Source organism: Periophthalmus magnuspinnatus, chromosome 10 (genome assembly GCF_009829125.3).
Source record: "Periophthalmus magnuspinnatus isolate fPerMag1 chromosome 10, fPerMag1.2.pri, whole genome shotgun sequence".
NCBI lineage: Eukaryota > Metazoa > Chordata > Actinopteri > Gobiiformes > Gobiidae > Periophthalmus > Periophthalmus magnuspinnatus.
In genome coordinates, this window is record NC_047135.1 from 15,366,418 (window position 1) to 15,381,482 (window position 15,065).

A 15,065-nucleotide genomic window follows, 5' to 3' on the forward strand; every position below is an offset into this window, starting at 1 on the left:
AAAGGAAAATACTGCATACTAGGCTGTCTGACACATAATGGAAAGTGGCACCAAGGTACGCATCCATATTGACTGATGTCCACATGCCAGCAGTGAAACTAACAGCTGAAGTCTGCTTAATTTCTGCCAAGGCCTTCTCTTTGGTTACAGTGTACCTTGCTTCCACCATTGCCTTTACAGTTTTGCGGCTTGAAATGGAGTATGATGGGTCCAGGATTTTAATTAAATTTTGGAACCCCTCATCCTCAACGATAGAAAAGGGCTGACCATCTTTAACTATCATATCCCCCAAAGCCTCAACCAGCATCTGTTTTCTGGACACTGTGTGGGAGTAAGGTTGTTATATGAATATGATACACAACATCTACAATAAACAGACACACACATATCTACACGTGTATATATGTATATATTTAGCTTACTTTCAGGATTTCCAGTGTTGACAGGGTCACTGGTTTGCTGGGTATGATTGTCATTATGCCTCGCAAGTGTCTCAGCGTAGATGTTGTGTTATTGCTGTAGGACAACTCTTGTGTGCAGAGCAAACACCGCACCTACATGCAATTATAATTTTGAGACCCATTTAAAAATGAACAATACAAATCAAATATGGAAATATAAAATGTATGTACTGCATTATACCTTATTTGATTGTATGAGATCAAAGTGATTCCAAACTAAAGAACACTATGAAACTTGTCAAAATACTTGTCAAAATTCTCTCATTCTCACTCTCCAAATCTCTTTCTTCTCACAACCCCATTTTGAAGCATAATGATGCATAGCTGGTATGGCGCCAAACCACTCAAATCTGTCAAACCTGTCAAGCTGTCATTGGCTCAGAATGCATTGAAATGCCATGAGCCAATGACACGCACTGAAAGACTATGAGCCAATGAAAAGCTTTGAAACATTTCTGAAGCAATGAAGAACAAAGCGAAACAGCAATGGCCTTTGAAGCTTCAAACGTCATCGGTCACATAACACTGGTGTTTTGATACAAGCTCTGACACAGTGTTTTGAATCACTATGCTTCAGGAACAGTGACACAAGCTCCAAAGCATCATTATCATTTGTCCATCACTAGTATTGTCCTTTTTTCCTGTTAGCTTCAGGGATAGGCCCAGGTAATGGACTAGCTACTATACATATTTAAACATATTTTCAGGAGCCTTTGATCAATATCAGCATTCATGGCCCTGTTTAGGAGTTTGATTTTCATCAAAAAGGTGAGAGTGACTAACTGTAAAACTAATGTTTTGTAGTTTAACCTCACAAATCAGCTCACCTGATGTAGTTTCAGCTAAGTCAGTTCTTTATGATCAGACTGTGTTTAAATAAAGCTCACGTTAAAGTCTTACTTGAGTGACAGAGCTTCAGACAGAGCAGTGCTCCCATTGAGCATCATGGTCCTTGGCAATGTTTTTCTTATGAATTCTGGCAGGCTGTACACAAAAGAGTGTAATGCTGCCTTCCACTAGTGGGTGGATAATGCCATGGTTTCAAAGAGTGATAAAAGTGGGATACAGATTGTTTTAGTGAAAAATAACAGCAAAACTCTATTCTTTTCAGTTACTTTTACACTCATGTGTCCTTATCATCCCAGGTGAACTCCACTCCTTCCATGTTTTGAACAAATCTTTTCCAGAAATGTCCTCTATGGTGAAAAACCTCTAAGCAGCATTAAGGACCATGTCAATATATTCAGATTTTCTGAGATTATGAGATTATAGGTGTACAGTTTATCACCATTACAATGAACAGAAGAAATGGTTTCTTGTCAAACTGACCAAATTCTCTTTCTGGGTCTTAGACTTCTTAATTTGACTTGCTTTGATCTGTTTCGCTGCCTCAACGTATGACATCTTGTTCCTCAATGCACTGATTTCCCCTCAATATTTCTTTTAGGACAAACAACTGATCCAGAACAATGATTTCCATTGCAATGGATACACCTTGGTTCTTTCTGCAAACTTCATTCAAACATTCTACACTCTGCACACCACATGACTATACTGTTGGCAACAAAAAACAGTGTAGTTTACCTCGATAACATACATAATTGAGGTAAATGCAGACAGGTAGTTCTCCACAAAAGGTCAAACATAACAAGGCGCTCTTGTAATAACTAACTCCTCATCAATGATGTAAGTACTCCATTTATCATCCTTTTTGTCTGCACAATACCATCAAACTTAAAGCATCAGGGAAAACATTATCTTTGAAACATTATGCCTTTGGAAACCTACAATATCCAGTGTTTTTCCTTCTTTCTTAGGAATGGACTCAACAATGGACTCTGTCATTTATGTGCTCAAGCTACACTCTTTTATTCTACAGGTGGTCTCATTCTTTTTCCAACCTGGGTCATCTAGAGGCCTGGGAGCTTAATGGTTCTGCAGTATCTTTGCTTTTCCTGTGGTACACTTTTCTGGACAGAGATGCCTGATGTTTTTCCTGGAATCTGTTGTAGCCTCCTGCAGTGCTCCGATGACCACGGGCACAGGAAGGGCACCTGACACACAGGGATACATCAGGATGGAAGGGCATCTGGCACACGGGGAGGCCATCTGACACACAGGCATCTGCTGCAGCCTCTTCCAATTTGGAGGTTACTACCCCAAGTGGTCCACTTCTCTGAGACTCTAGGAGATAATTCTTTCTTGATGTTCCCATCAATTAGTATTGATGTTTTGCAGCTGATGTCATCAGCATTCCCTCGGGGTGTAATGCAAACTATAAACACTGCTCTGTCTGAAGCTCTGTTAGACTTTAATCTGAACATTAATTTAACACAATCTGACCAGAAAGAGCTGATTTAGCTGGAACTGCAACAGGTAAGCTGATTTGTGCCGTTAAAAAGTCTCTCACACATAAAATTTGTCACAAGTTAGCTATCATTAGCCAACAGTTTCAGAAAAACAAGACTGAATGCTTGTTTCGATCACAGATTCCTGAAGATGTGTTGTGTAAAATCACTTGTGATTTTTTCTTGAGTAAAAAAAAACTTTGTTGGCAGCGTTTACTAATGTGTGCCACCTCCTTGAACCTCCACCATAATGTAGTAGAGGGGTTTGAGCACCTGAATGATCCTGGCGCTGGTGCGGAGAGATCTGGGTGGCAGTTGAAGTCGGGGGAGCTCGACGAATGGGTATCCGGACATGGAGATTGGCTGGGGACATGGAATGTCACCTCGCTAGGGGGAAAAAAAGCCTGAGCTTGTGCAGGAGGTTGAGCATTACTGACTAGATTTAGTCAGCCTCACCCCCATGCACAGCTTGGGCTCCGGAACCCAACTCCTTAAGAGACACTGGACTCTCAGTTTCTCTAGTGTTGCCCGTGGGGAGAGGCGGCGAGCTGGTGTGGGTTTGGTTATTGCCCCACAGCTCAGCCGCCACATGAGTCCACCCCAGTGAACGAGAGGGTTCCACCTAGAACGCACTGTCTTCTTGACTCAGAAAGCATATATCGCCTTGTAGCTCACGGCTTTCCCGGCTTGTTCACATCTCTCGCCTCATCGTGTTCAGCCTGTCCACCTCGAAGTGCGCTGTCCGCCTCGAAGTGCGCTATCCGCACTCCGAAGTGTGTGGTCTGTTGGGACCTTGATTATGCTATTTGTTGCACTGCTGATGTGCTGGTGACGATAGGAGAGTGGAAGCTAAGTTTGTACATTTGCCTTCACAACTACAGCGGTAGCTTCTCTCTGGTTGGAACTGCATTCTTAAGTGCCAGAAATAGGTTACTGGTTAGAAGGTCCATGTTTGCTACAGCCATTTGGTTTTGTTTTGAAATGAGAATTCCTCAATTGGAAATGTATCTTTTTTCTAACCTCAAAACAAAATAGAAAATCAGAAAGCAATTTGTTTTGGGTTTAAAGACAAATTGGAAAACAAAAAGCAAGTTCCTGTGGTGAAGTTGTTTGGAAATTGGATATTTGTTTTTGCCCATGGTTTCCTCGTGGGCTGTCCCAAGTGCCCAGTGAAGCGCATCTCTTCCTGGGCCATCTAACACTTAGGCTCGGGAGTGTATATTTATTATTTTTACACAACCACACCAACAGTGGAAAATAAAAAAGACAAGAAAAAAAAAACATTTTTTGAGCTGTTATTGTACATCAGAGGGGGGAAAAAAACACTTGAGCCCAAATGATAATTTTTTTTTTTTTCTTTTCACTTGCTGCTCAGGGCTTCTGTAAATATATACTCTGGTAAGCATTTTAGCATTTTATGAAGGCTACATAAGTGGCCACATCTCATTTGTCTTTTCTTGCCTCTTTTTCCTTGATTTCTCCCCTCAACTCTGCAGGAAATACACAAGTAAGCTACAGAGATACAAATACAAGATAGGAGCAGAGAAGACACAGGGAGAAAAGAAGAGCAGAGGAGAAAGGAGCAGAGGAGAGAGGAGCCAAGGAGAGAGAAACAGAGGAATGAGGAGAAGAGTGGAGCAGAGGAGACTGGAGGGAGAAGCAGAGAAGCAGAGGAACAGAAAATTTGAAATCGATGAGCTCTAATTTTGGATTACAATAAGTGCTCCTCATTTTCCACTACTGCACTGATTTTAATGAGAATTTCAACATGACAGTGTAGTTAAATGACCTGTTTGCACATGACTGTACAATCTGTGACTCTGAAAAGTTTAAACATGAAACACCTCCAACAACAATAACAAGAAAGCTATGCACCCATGCACACAACAAAATAAATACAGACTCAACTGAAGCCTCTGCTTTGATCTCTGTCACTACCAAATAATGTTCTTTATTTTAATTTTTATATGAAGTTGGTTTTATCCAGATAGGTGTATTTTAAAATGTCTGAGGCAATGAGACTTTTAATGCATTACAAAGTAATTGTTTAAAAATCAGCCATGTTCGAAAAACCTTCTGGGAAAATACACAATTTATTGTGGAATGCCTCATAGCTCCTTATCGCTGCTTAGGAAGCTCCTAAGGTTCCATTGCTAAAGCAGCTGTGACAAGGAGCATACGGGCTCCTTTTCCTAACTCCTTTCTAACTCAACAGACTATTTGGAAAGTCTTTATCATCATATGGGAGAATACAAGTCAGTCTGTCAGTTCTGTTTTTAGTATTGGTGAAGGTAAACTGCTGTTATAGTCCAAACATGTCCATGAGTGTCGTAAAGATTGACAAGGGGGACCAAAGAGACAGAACTCGGGGGGAAAAGTGGTCCAGGAGTGGAGTGTGAGCAGCGGGGTCATTTCGGGCCCCTACCCCTCCCAATCCACCAAATACTGAAATCTCCTGAAATCTCCTGTGGACATCAATGAGCCACTGGACCGTGAAAGCCGGGTGACCCTCCACGAGCCGGGCAGGAGGAGGGGGATCGCCCGGAGGGCAAAGGTCACTGGCAAGGACGGGCTTGAGTTGAGACATGTGAAATGTAGGGTGGATGCAGAGGGTAGGAGGAAGCTTAAGTCGTCCAGTGGATGGGTTGATGATTTTTGTGATATTGAAGGGGCCCAGGACGCGAGGAGAGAGTTTCTGGGAGTCAGTTTTGAGTGGGATATTTTTGGATGAGAGCCAAACTGACTGACCTGGCTGATATTGGGGAGTTGGGGTGTGGTGCCGGTCTGCTTGGAACGAGGATAAGCCAGTAACGGAACTCACCAGGGAATTGTGCGAGTACTCGGTCTACGGCACAGGCAGAGGGGTTAGAGGATACCACACAGCGTTGTGCCGTCTCCAAGTCCTGATTAGCCCCAGTCTGGTTCCGGCTTTTACCACCAGGCGATAGGTGAATATTAAGTTGAATCTACTGAAAAATAGTGACCAGCACGTTTGATGGGAATTTAAACGTTTAGCGGATTGAATGTAAGATAGGTTTTCGTGATCTGTCCAAACCAGAAAAGGATGCTCCGCCCCCTCCAACCAGTGACAGCAATCTTCCAGGGTGAGCTTTACTGCCACCAGTTCTCAATCCCCCACATCATAATTGCTCTCAGCTGGGGAAAGGCGACGAGAGAAAAAGGCACAGGGGCACAATCAATTGTAGGGTTCAAACCTTTGGGAGAGGAATTCCCCAACGCCTGTTTCTGAGATATCGGGCTGATGTAGGATCGGAGCCGAGGTGAATGGGTCCAGCTTTAGTGAGGGGAGCGACAATACGGCTAAAGTCCCTGATGAAACGCCTGTAGAAGTTGGCAAATCCAATAAATCTTTGTAATTGTTTCCAGCTGGTGTGCGTAGGCCAATCAGTAACCACTTTAATCTTTCCTGGGTCAGCTTTTACCTGTCCACGCTCCACAATGAACCCCAGGAAACTGACCTTATCCACGTGGAACTCACACTTCTTTGCCTTGATGTAGAGTTTATTTTCCAGTAGACACTGGAGGACCTGACACACATGGTGTTGGTGTTCCTGTGGGGACTTAGAAAAAAATCAGAATGTCATCTAAGCACACAAATACAAAACGATTGAGAAAGTCCCGAAGCACGCCGTTGATGAGAGCCTGGAAGACTGCTGGAGCATCGGTTAATCCAAAAGGCATGACTAGATATTTGAAATGTCCCAGGGGAGTTTTTTAAGGCAGACTTCCATTCGTCCCCTTCTCTCATGTGCACCAGGTGATATGCATTCCGAATGTTGAGCTTGGTGAAGATGGTAGCTCCGTTGAGGGGTGTAAAAGTGGAGTGACTGAGTGGCAATGGGTACTTATTTTTAATGGTTGTTGAGGCCCCTGTAGTCAATGCATGGTCCTAATGTTTTGTCCTTTTTGATGATGAATAAAAAAACAGTGCCCACAGGTGAAGAGGATGGATGGGATAACACCAGCGGCTAGGGAGTCCTGAATATATTGCTCCATAGTCTCTCGTTCCGCTTTGGAGAGATTATAGAGGCGGCTGGAAGGCAAGGAAGTGTCGGGCAGGAGGTCTATAGCACAGTCATATGGTCTTTTGGGAGGAAGCGACAATGCCTGACTTTTACTGAAAACATTCCTGAGATCATGGTATTCACTAGGCACAGAGGAGAGATCCGGCTCGTCCGGAGGATGACTGGAGAGCGAGTTGGCACCTCCAGCTGGAGACAGCGCAGAAGGAAGCAGAAGGAATTCCACTCCGACACCTTTCCCCTAGCCCAGTCAATAGTGGCGTTGTGAGTCACCAGCCAAGGATGGCCCAGGATGACCGGTGTAGTGAGACCAGAAATGATGTAAAACTGCCTTGTTTCATGGTGGTGACCTGACAAAACTAGAGTGACAGGCTCGGTGACATGCGTAACCTTGGCTAGCAGCCTCCCATTGAGCGCTAGGGCTGTGAGGGGTTGCTGAAGTGGTTCCAGCCTAACCCCCGAGTGCTCGGCCACCTGTTGGTCAAGGAAATCCTCCTCCGCTCCAGAGTCGATGAGGGCTAAGACAGGTAGAGTAATGAAGTGAAAGCACATCGAGTTGAAATCTATTATTTTTCTTCTCTGGGATGTGTTACTGACCCACCAGTACTCCCAGTCCTACTGATGGGTGCCCCCTTTTAGCCGAACCGGGCAGGTGGCTAGAAAGTGACCCTGTTTGCCACAATACAGGGAGTCACCTCCTGCCAGTGTCGCAGGCGCTCCTCGACAGTCAGGTGCACTCGAGCCAGCTGCATTCTGGTGGGGGTGTCACTGGGAGTTGGTTCACTGGTGGCAACTGAGCGGAGTGGCTCACGGTCCGGATAGGCAAACAGTGTCTCCCTTTCTAACGACTCTGCAAGCAATTGTTGATTCGGTTGGCTAGGGAAATCAAAGATTTTAGGTCAGGTGGGTCATCACGAGAAACCAGTTCGTCCTTTAATTTTTCTCTTAGTCCTTTCACAAAGACCTCCTTTAGTCATTAGCTCCTGTCAGTCCAATGCAAAATGAAGGTAGCTCGATCAGGGAGTTGAGAGAGGTGTGTTTGCCGTGGTCGAGGAGTGGAGTGTGAGCAGCGGGGTCTGAGACGAGGTGCGCAGTACCGGTAGAGGTGAGCTGGGTCAGAAGAGGTGAGATTTGTAACAGTCATGGAGAGCAGGGTCGGAGACAGAGGAGCTGACTGGGTCCAGGGAGCGGGATCTGATGAGGAGCAAAAATATCCAACTTAGAATGAGTCATGAAGAGCAAAAACATGTACCTGAGCCACAATGGATATACGGAGGATCTGGCGCTGAGTGTCAAGTCCTGGCCTCCTTTGTCCTCCCCAAGTGCAGCTTGATTGCTCATTAGGTGCAGGTGTGCACAGGAGGAGCCCAAATCTCCGCCCAGCTCCAGGCTCAGATACAGAAGGGAGGGGGGAAAACAGTGCAGAAAGGCAGGACAGACTGAGATCATGACAATGAGTTCTCATCTCCACACTGTTTGAAACAGAAGAATGGACAAAGCATCTTTGATCCACTGTTTCTCTTTCCACTGAAATTTCCTGGAAAAGCAGTCATCTTCATCAGAGACATATTCACAAAAAGAGATTGTTTTGAAACTGAAGTTCCAAGCAGACATAGCTCCAACTTTCACCTAATGTCCACTCAGTATACAGAACCAGAGCAGGACTCCCACATCATACAGGCCAAAAACAAGAAAGAACAAGATCTTCAGTTCAACGTGCAATTTCTTTGAAGTGTAGTAAAATTACTAAGTCTAATATCCACAGAGGCTGAGTCAGTCCTTTTTTGCTCTGCATTCAATTCTCATTCTCTTTGCATCACAAATAATGAAACATGTGATTATTTGCTGTTGCACAACTTTTATACAAAATGTACAGTGCACATGCTGCATTTTTAGCTGGTTAAAATCCCAAGATATGATGTTACAAAATGTTACTACCATAAAATACCATGGCATCACAAGTGCAACATGTGCAGTTCAAAGGTGTGAAATGAGCTGTTTGTTTTTCCTGTATCCATGGACTTTGTTATAACCAAATGTGGCAGCAAATGTGCCAGAAGACATCCTAGAGGAAACACTTTGAGGAAATGTCCCGTCTCACCAACTGAAACAACACAGCGGAGGGAGGGTGGGGCTTAGAAGAGGCTTTCTGTTGTAACGACTGACCGGGGGACCAAAGATACAGAACTCGGGGAATCAGTTTAAGAATGTTTATTTACAGAGTGAAATGTTCAAATTAAGGTAGATTGATCAGATAGTTGAGAGTAGGGTTGTTTGCAGTAGTCCTTGAGTAGATGGTGGACAGCGGCGTCAGAGACAAGGTAAGTCGTACCGGTAGAAGTGCACTGGGTCGGAGGGTGTGAGGTTCGTACCGGTCGTGGAGAGCTGGGTCGGAGACAGAGAAGCAGAGTGGGTCCAGGGAGCGGGATCTGACGAGGAGCAAAAACATCCAACTTAGAAAAGAGTAGCAAATGCAAAAACATGAGACTGAGCCAAGAAGAGCTGTACCACTGTGGGTACATGGACGATCTGGCGCTGTCAGTGTCAGGTCCTGGCTCCCTTTGTCCTCTCCTGGTGCAGCTTGAATACAATTAATTGCAAGTGTGCATGGGAGAAGCCGAATCTCCGCCTATTGTGTGTATGGAGCTCACCTGGCTCCCCCTGGACACTGCTGTAATGCTGCAGGACACAGATGAGGGACACATTTATCCTGACATCTGTTCCACTACTCAAACTGCCCTGACACAGGATCTGCTGACCAGTCCTCCCTCTAAGCTGCACTGCCACCTTTGAGAAAAAGGTGAGTGAGAAGTGCAGTGTGCTGCTGTGTGCTGCTGTATGTAAACTTGAATTTCCCTCAGAATCAATAAAATATTGATCTATCTTTCTGCTGAAAATAAGAAAAACCTGTATGTTCCCAGGTCCAGACAAAACCATCTTCTGTGATGGGTCTGTCCTCTAGACCCCAAACTAACTAATGTAAATAATAAAGACGTTTTAATTTAACACATTGTTTAAAATCATGTAGACTTTCAAAATAAAATTGGACTTTATTTCTTGTTAAATCTATTTGTCAAAACCACTTTATGGTTTATGGAAAATATTTTATTTTGAAAAGTCTGAATGTCATTGTGCACCAGACACATATGTGCAGGTGAAGTGTCTCACACACATCAAATCAAACTTTCAAATCAAACTTTATATAAAAATGCTTTTCATACAAAAATGTAACACAAAATGTTTTACAGTCATTCAAAAAACTATTTCACATGCCCTTCCATCCAACCACCCTACCCCTACAACTGCCATACCCCACACAATCATACAACTCAGTCACATGCACAGTCAACTACATGCACACACAAACACACACAGATGAGAGATGGCCCCATCTCAGAGATGATACATCAACCCTCCACCAGGACACAGGGTCCAGGAGAGACATGAGACACCCACCCTCCACCAGGACACAGGGCCTAGGGGAGTGATGAGGCCAAAACACCATCCCTTCACCAGGACACAGGGCCCAGTGGAGAGATGAGGCCAAACACCAACCCTCCACAAGGACATAGGGCCCAGAGAAGAGATGAGACACCAACCCTCCACCAGGACACAAGACTGAAGGGAGGGATGAGGCCGAAACACTAACCCTCCATCAGAACACAGGGCTCAGAGGAGAGATGAGACACCAACTCTCCACCAGGACACAGGACCCAGGGGAGAGATGAGGCCAAAACACTAACTCTACAACAGGACACAGGCCCAGGGGAGCAATGAAGCTGAAACACCAACCCTCTACCAGGACACAGGGCCCAGGGGAGCGATGAGGCCAAAACGCCAACCCTACAACAGGACACTGGGCCCAGGGGAGCGATGAGGCCATAATGCCAACCCTCTACCAGGACAGAGGGCCCAGAGGAGAGATGAGACACCAACTCTCCACCAGGACACAGGACCCAGGGGAGAGATGAGGCCGAAACACCAACCCTCCCCCAGGGCACAGGACCGAGGGGAGAGATGAGGCCAAAACACCAAGCCCCCACCTGGACACAGAGCCCAGGGAAAAGATGAGACACCAACCCTCCACAAGGACACAGGGCCCAGGGGCGAGATGACACACCAACCCTCCATCAGGAACCCACGACACAGGCCCCGACAGCCACAGCTGACCATCACTCCTGGTGAGGGCTCCAATAGAGGAAAACTGGAGATCCTAAAAGCAATAAGACAATTAGTTAAATGTTAAGAACTAGAATATAAAATAGCATCAAAAACATAAAATAAATAAATATACTAAATACATGTAATTATAGCCACATAAAACAATAAATATTCATCAAAAGCTAAGCTAGAATGGTAGGCTGTGAGCCTGCTCTCAAAAACATGAAAGTTCTCTGCGGCCCTGAGGGTGTCCAGCAGGCTGTTGCATAGATGAGGTCCATTGTACTGGAAAGACGCCTTGCTGTGAGGGTGTACTGACTTTGGTAATGACTAGAAGCTTGCTGCTGGAGGAGTACAGGGTCTGCAGGGGTTTGTAGGGTAAAAGCAGTTCTGAAAGATAAAAAGGTCCAAGGCCATTAAGACATTTAAAAAACAATAAAAGAACTTTAAAATTGATCCTGAAACACACGGGGAGCCAACAAAGTAACTTTAAAACCGATGTAATGTTGTCCTGCCCTTTGGTCCTTGTCAGGACAGGTGCTGCGCGATTTTTTTTTTTTTTTTTTTGTAAACTTGAAATATTCTTATTGGAAAAAAGAATGTGTCAGCATGGCACATGTCTATGTTTTTAGGTGAAAAATGATGCCTAGGTTTTTCACTTGTGGAAATTGGTGAAAAGACTGTGCTTGTAGTCTGCATAAGCCTCAATGACTAATGACAGTTTTATCCTTGTTAAACTGGGGAAGGTTTTCTGCCATTCTGGATTTGATATCTAAAATGCAGTTTAATAGAGCATCCATTGGCCCAGTGTGATCAGGAGACACGGAGACGTAAAACCTTGTATCATCTGTATAACTGTGGACTGTGTCACACTGTGTCTCCTCCCACTGTGTGATGGAAATGTATCTGTATTTATGTTATGAAGAAAATATTCTTATCATATGTCTTTGTGTAAATGTGTCTCTCAATCTTTTGTGACAATGACTACAAATAAATTGATTGATTGATTGAAATGCATTTGATCTGTGTCAGTTTGTCAGAGGTCCCGATAACAAATGTCACTCTGCTTTGAAATGTATGCAGAGCTCAGATGCTCAAGGGGAACTGAGGGGGAGAGATGCTCTCAAAGAGAGCTTGAGACACCGGGAGGCTACCGGTCTGGGGCAAGAGCACGTTTATTCTTTGTTATCTGCTATAACAAAGAATAAACCTTTTTGTATTTCAAAACTCCCCGGGCTTCACAAATGGATAATTAGTGATCAAGAGTTATAGTATTTTTTTCCACAACAGGTAGCATATACAGGTTGAAAAGCATAGGACCTAAAATGGAACCCTGTGGAACACTACATGTGATTTTATGGATCTGGGAGGAGCACCTGTCTGCGCTCATAATAAATATTCTGCATGTGAGACAGGATGTGAACCATTTGTGAACAGCACAGGAGAGGCCGAGGTGTTTCAGATGAGTTAAAAAAATAGTGTGGTCTACTGTGTCAAAAGCAGAGCTTAGAACCAGTGGGACCAACACTGTCACCTTTTGTGAATCATAATTTACACAAAAATATTAAAACAAATCTTTGTCAAGGCTGTCTGTGCTGTAAAACCAGATTGATTTTTTTCTAAAATGTTGTGATCATCAAAAAAAAAAAAAAAAAAAAAAAAAAAAAGAAGTTGTTAAAATCATTAAAATCTAATTTGCTCTTCTTTCTGCTTTTGAGGGCAGATGTGAAGAAAGCTATTCATCATGTTTAAAAGCTTGTCTCTAAAGGATCCATAAATTGACTTTAAAAATGGAGTTGGATCTAAAAGACATTTGGTGGATGTCACTGAGGAGAAAACTATTGTAAAGGAAATTAAAATAGTGTGTGTGATTATTTTGCCTATGAGAAATCACTTGGTTTGGTTGTCAAAGACAGTGTTAGAAAACTTTTCATCTAAACCCTTTTGTTCCCTTTTGGTTGCTAATCTTGTTAAGATGTATTTGTAATGTAAGTGAAGATAGATGCAAAGACCATACAGTTGGCTTCCAGATCCCTCTCCTTTGAAATGTATCACACCTTGTATTGTTTTGACTCCACATGTTACATACTGAGGTGATCAAGCTCATAAGCCTCCAGGAGCTCGCCTGACCACACCTCAGTAGGACTGTCACATCCTTACTTTGAAATGTATGTCCTCTGGTCATCTCAAACTTTATAATCCTGGTGATTTCCATCATTCAGGGTCTGACATTGGGGGAGATGCTGTTGGACCTATTTCTTGCAAAAAATAAACTCTTGTCTTTGCTTCAATATTCATCAGAGCCTGCAAAAGGAGTCTTATTTCCACAACAATTTCTTGGCGTCAGAAGGGTTTTTCCTCAATCGATCGTCTGGGACAGGGTACAGGGATTGGCCATCCTAGGAAGATTTTTTGTCCCAGATCATCGTAGCTGGAACAACAAACTCAAATTGTAATTGGACAAAGGCCTGGTGAGTTTGAAACATTGACATACTTATCTTTTAAGGTAACCCCCCCCCCCCCCAAAAAAAAAAACAACAACAAAAAAACAGTCACACAAATTGTAAAAAAAATAAAAATAAAATAAAATAAAAAAATAGAAAATTGTAAATATTGTAAGCAATTGGGCTTGCATGACTTTTCTCCTTCTCATAATAGAGTAAAAAAGACAAAAAATAAAGAAAGTAATGTTGTGGGTTTGAGTCCCATATAAGCCCGCAATCAGCAATACTACTGTCTAGCATTAAAAAAAAAGGCTACCAGTATCCAGGTGAAAGTCCTGAGACAAGAAAACAGGAGCTGAATTAAGGCAGCCACAGATGCCCTGTAAAATACACCTATAAAATGGGAAGCACAAAGTCAAAGGAGAGTGCACCTCCAGAAAGTCCAGTTGTAGATTTCATGAAAGCAAAGTATGGGGATAAAAGTGCTAACTAATTGCATGAATGGGCTGCAGAATTTGGCTTTCCCATATATATATTGTTACAGCAGATGCTGCATAATTTCTCTTAATTTAAGAATTACAATTTACCTAAAGTTTTCTCTTACAGCAGAAGATAACTACGCTAGCAGAGATGCCAGCTCTGAACAAAATTGACACATGTATATATACACATATATAAATGTGTCAAAGGGGGGATATTACTAAATTTGTTTTAGTTTTTCAAAATTGAATTGTGATAAAACAGGTATTATCATTTACTGTTTTCCATTAACTACAAGACCTAAAACCTAACAACACCTTTCAAGACAAAGAACCACAGTGAACCAACCATCTTTTATAGAAGTTTTTCAGTGCTCTTTTGTTACCAGTCGTATTATCCGTCTCTTTGATTTGTCATCAATTTTCCTCCTGCGGCCATGTCCAGGGAGCTTGGTTACAGTCCCATGGATCTTAAATTTCTGAATAATATGTGCAACTGTAGTCACAGGAACATCAAGCTGCTTGGAGATGGTCTTATAGCCTTTACCTTTAACATGCTTGTCTATAATTTTCCTTCTAATCTCCTGAGACAACTCTTTCCTTTGCTTCCTCTGGTCCATGTTGAATGTGGTACACACCATGTCACCAAACAGCACAGTGACGACCTGTAGCCCTATATATAGGCCCACTGACTGATTACAAGGTTGTAGACGCCTGTGATGCTAATTCGTGGACACACCTTGGAGTAACGTGTCCCTTTGGTCACATTATTTTCAGTCTTTTCTAGGGGTACCATCATTTTTGTCCAGGAGTTTATTTTTTTTAAGTAATACTGTTAAAACGTGGTTGAAAAGCAATGTCTGACTTTCATTGGTTAAATATCATAGAATTTTAATTCATTATTACTTTTGTCAGATTCAAGTTATTTCTGACCACTGAGAGTTTTTCTTTCACTAACCGAAAGGTACCAATAATTTTGTCCACGTGTGTATATTGTGTCATGCCTGTCCATTACAATGCACTGTCCCAATCACATAAATGATTAGATAAATTAACTGTCTGGTATAGACAAAATATCACATCCAGCTCATGAAATGGCCTGCCAACTGCTCGCAAAAGGAGTCAGAGG